A 5,394-nucleotide genomic window follows, 5' to 3' on the forward strand; every position below is an offset into this window, starting at 1 on the left:
CCGTATAAAAACACACACAGAAAAGGTACAATTTGCACGACCCTCTTCCCCCAGTTCAATAAACATTTTTGTTTTTCGGTGATGATGTAAATGACAAGGAAGCTACATTGATCAATGGATCATGTTCAATAACCTTAAATAACGTAGTTGTGGCGGTGACATTTTCAAGTTGAGATTTTTAATGTCAATATTGATGAACTTCAAACAAAAATAGTGACAATTAAACTTATTTTGAGAATAATTAATCACTTCCTTTATTTGTGGATGTTTTTCATAAGTGTCTGGGAATGCATTGGAAATAGCGCCATTCATAAATTAGCATATTAAAATAAAAATTAAAATTAAAAAATGTATAATTCATGAACGATAATTTGACAACAGTATATACACACAAAAACAACTGCCGTAGTAAAAATAAATCAATACATCCTGATCTGATATATCATATCAATAGAAAAACATTATTTGAGCCGCACCATGAGAAAACCAACATAGTGTGTTTGCGAATAGCATGGATCCAGACCAGCGCAGTCTGGTCAGGATGCATGCTGTTCGCTAACGGTTTCTCTAATTGCAGTAGGCTTTGAAAGCGAACAGCATGCATCCTGACCAGACAGCGTGGATGCGCAGGCTGGTCTGGATCCATGCTGGTCGCAAACGCACTATGTTGGTTTTCTCATGGTGCGGCTCATTTTTTCGAAAATAGTTGCCCCAACGTCAAACGAATTATCGTATATCTTTATGATATTGTCACTTACTATGGACAGTGCGTGACCTAATTATTATTTTTGTAAATATTCGACAACAGCACATCGTAAACAGTTTCCATGAAAAAGGCGGTGTCTGGGAATGCCGCTGGAAATAGCAATGTAAATTTCGATCGTCTACGCCTTTCCTGGAACTCGTGTTTTGCCGCGAGGTATAAATAACTCATATTCAACGTAAAAGGTCAACAATGTTCAAAGAACTGTACCTATTTCGTGGTGTCTGGATAAGCATTAAAATGGAACAAACGTAGGGTTAATAATGTAAATCACGACTTTTGATTGAATTGAAGACATATTTCCAATTATAATGGCGACTCCTTCGCCCTCTATTTTTGAGAAAACATTCTTTAAGCGTGCACTTACAAGAAATACATACCTCAACTAATTTTACTAGTTGTATTACAATAAATGTAACTTGGAATTACATCAGGAAATTACGAAAGACCCGTGGTGACATTTCAACTTCATTATTTCACGATTTCTGCTTCATGATTTCACGATTTCCACTTCATGAATTCACGATTTCACGATATCCGCTTCATGAATTCACGATTTCCACTTCACGAATTCTCGATTTCCACTTCACGAATTCACGATTTCACGATGGTGAAATCGTGAATTCATGAAGTTGAAATCGTGAAATCGTGAATTCGTGAAGTGGAAATCGTGAATTCGTGAAGTTGAAATCGTGAAATCGTGAATTCGTGAAGTTGAAATCGTGAAATCGTGAAGTGGAAATCGTGAATTCATAAAGTTGAATTCGTGAAGTGGAAATCGTGAATTCATGAAGTTGAAATCGTGAAATCGTGAATTCGTGAAGTGGAAATCGTGTAATCGTGAATTCGTAGAGTGGAAATCGTGAATTCGTGAAGTTGAAATCGTGAAATCGTAAATTCGTGAAGTGGAAATCGTGAATTGGTAAAGTGGAAATCGTGAATTCATGAAGTTGAAATCGTGAATTCGTGAAGTTGAAATCGTGAAATCGTGAAGTGGAAATCGTGAAATCGTGAATTCATGAAGTGGAAATCGTGAATTCATGAAGTTGAAATCGTAAAATCGTGAATTCATGAAGTGGAAATCGTGAATTCATGAAGTTGAAATCGTAAAATCGTGAATTCATGAAGTGGAAATCGTGAAATCGTGAATTCGTGAAGTGGAAATCGTGAATTCATGAAGTTGAAATCGTAAAATCGTGAATTCGTGAAGTGAAAATCGTGAATTCATGAAGTTGAAATCGTGAAATCGTGAATTCGTGAAGTTGAAATCGTGAATTCATGAAGTTGAAATCGTGAAATCGTGAATTCGTGAAGTGGAAATCGTGAATTCGTGAAGTTGAAATCGTGAAATCGTGAATTCGTGAAGTGGAAATCGTGAATTCATGAAGTTGAAATCGTGAAATCGTGAATTCGTGAAGTGGAAATCGTGAATTCGTGAAGTTCTAATCGTGAAATCGTGAATTCGTGAAGTGGAAATCGTGAATTCGTGAAGTGGAAATCGTGAATTCATGAAGTGGAAATCGTGAAATCGTGAATTCAAGAAGTGGAGATTGTGAATTCAGGAAGCAGAAATCGTGAAATCGTGAATTCATGAAGTGGAAATCGTGAAATCAAGAAATCGTGAAATCATGAAATCGTGAAATCAAGAAATCGTGAAGTTTTTTCGTGAATTCGTGAAATCGTGAATCCATGAAGTGGAAATCGTGAAATCGTGAATTCATGAAGTGGAAATCGTGAAATCAGGAAGCAGAAATCGTGAAATAATGAAGTTGAAATGTCACCACGGGTCTTTCGTAGGAAATAGCGTCTTAACTTTGCGCACTGAATTCCTGGTATTGCTGGGCTGTGTATTTCGACGAAAACACTTCACTTGATCAATCGAAACAGTATGAAGAGGTTACACGCTTGTGGAATAATTTCAAGAGAGGGCGTAAACGTGATTCAGTCAGCGTACAGAATTATTGATTATCGTAAGTGCAACATGGTTTGATTCGGAAATGTGTTTTACATATGTAAAATACTAATCAAATTTGGAATCACTTTTTTCGTGTCTGAATGGCGCCGACGTGACGTCATTGCTGTCGTATAAATTAAACTGTGCATGTTTTTTTTAACTTGATATTAGAATTAAGAAGAAGAAAAAACAATGCAGGACCATGTTTTAACACAATTTAAACACTCCATCGGTTATAAGCCGCATGTAATATAACACCGTTCTGGGACGTGTTTTATGTAAAATAGAAGTTCCAATTTTATAGCACTCTTTCTCAACGTTTGTATGTCGCACAATATATGATATGTGGACGTGACGGCAACATTGCCATTAAATGAATTATACTAGTATTATATCAATTACATTCTCATCGAGAAATATATATTCGTTTGGCAATATTTCAACTGCAGAACTCGTGCATTTTTCTCAGTACAAATAACCTGAAATACTACACAGAGTAACTTTTTAAACCGTATCATTTCTACAGAAGAAAATGTGCAGACAAACTTTGACAATTTTCATAAAATTTTATTGAACTGAATAAAAAATGGAATAAAGGGGAAGTAATTCAAATTGTATCGAACAGGAGGAATACTGAAAATTTAATCTGCACTTCGTCTTATTACCACCAATTACAATGTAGTCTTTCACATCCTTTCAATAGTTCAGAAGTTATTGCAAAAGTTTGAAAATTCTTTTAAATGGTGTATAAATAGCTCATTAAAATGTCTCATATGGGGAATTTACCCGCTACCCTTCAAAATGTGAACATTCAACAGGGGCTGTTTGCAGAATACACTTGCCCACTCTGATGACCTATCCGAGATAATGCAATGTGCGACTTCCAGTCTTAAGAACGCTGTGACCTTGACAGGAGTCTTGTGTCTGAAACCATTCATCCTCCACCTCTGATTCATGCGGGGAAGTTGGCATTTACTTGCGGAGAACAGGTTTGTACTGGTACAGAATCCAGGAACACTAGATCTAGTTAGGTTAACTGCCCGCCGTTACATGACTGAAATACTGTTGAAAACGGCGTTAAACCCAAAACAAACAAATTGACAGGGGTCATTTACTAACTATAACCTAACCATAAACAAACATGTTGAGGTTTGACAGTCCCAAGTCAAAGGCATTCTCAAGTTATCAACCACAAACCGTTTTCAGTCTTAAGGTCACTGTAGCTTACCAGGCCTGCTGACCGCTATCTATAGACCAAAGACAATCATTCTGTGTATGCCCGAACATTCCCCCTCTTAAGTCTCACTGTCACTTTGACCTTGATATTTGACCCTACTGACCACAAAAACATCTGGGGGTCATCCACTTAAACGGGCAATCATCCATAAAATTTGAAAGTCCTGGGTCAAAACATTTTCGGTTTCAAGGTGACCTTTGATTCCTTAAAAAAAGATCATCTGGCAACCACAGAAAAAAGTCAATCAAGTTTGGCCACTGTAGGCTCAGACACTTACCAGTTATTGATTGGAAAATTTCCATTAACGAGGTATTGTGATCTTGAAATTTAGCTTACTGATCCCCTAAAACAGAAGACGTCAACTAATGACAACAAACAATCATCAAACAAAATTTGACAACTGTAGGCCAAAATGTTTTGTAATTACTGATCTGATACAAAGTGGTCTCCAGCAGGCCAACCGGCATAAGCAAAACAATATGCCCAATCTTCTTCCAAGGTAGGCACAGATGGGGGATGGTAAAACACAAAATTTATAATGGCGACCTTTACCCTATCGGCCCGATATGCAACCCTAACCATGTTGTTTTTTTAAAGGCCAAGGTTGTATAAAATATATCAGTCCGAACTTAGGCGATGGAGCTAAAACTTTTTTTTAAGCGACTCAGCTTGAACATGTGGGCCTGATAAGGACATCAGTTCTTCATGTTGTCTTGAATTTTTTACCAAAGCAACAAAATAAGAGACATAGTCTACATATTGCCATCTATTCATCTACAAAATTTCAAGAAAAACAAGAACTGTCACTATTAGTGACAAATTCCCCCAAAGCATGCCCAAGAATGCTACAGTTGTCTGCGCAAAACATGCCAAAATAGTTTAGGCATGAATCATTTTGTGACCAGACAAAAAAACAACAATAAGAGTGCCAGACTGTCAAAAAATACGCCCGTCACCGATCTTGGCCTACAAGGGCCATAATCCAAGAGTGCCTGGGGCGATTTGGGTGGTTATCGTACTTGGCCGATATATTATGCCCAAAAACATTGTCAGCAAGTTTGGTGAAGATCGGATGAAAACTGTACGACTAAAGAGAGGGGACATGGCTAAATTCGCAGTTTTTTCCAGTAATTCAAGGGCCATAATCAAAGAAAGTCTGGGGCGATTTGGGTGGTTATCGAACTTGGCCGAGATATTATGCCGATGACGGACAGTGCAATTTTCCACATTCGGGAGCATAAAAATATATTGTACTTCTCAAAATATCTGAGAATATGTTAAAGTAAAAAGGTTTATGAAGAATCATCCCCCTATACTTATAGCTCATCCTGAACAAATTTCAGGAGATCTAAAAAGGGGCATAAAAAAAGGAAAATAGCTAAGATAGCTTTGCCATACGTAAGTTAAGAACATAGAAAATATATAACAAAACATGCAGTA

This window comes from Mercenaria mercenaria, chromosome 17 (genome assembly GCF_021730395.1).
Source record: "Mercenaria mercenaria strain notata chromosome 17, MADL_Memer_1, whole genome shotgun sequence".
Taxonomy (NCBI): domain Eukaryota; kingdom Metazoa; phylum Mollusca; class Bivalvia; order Venerida; family Veneridae; genus Mercenaria; species Mercenaria mercenaria.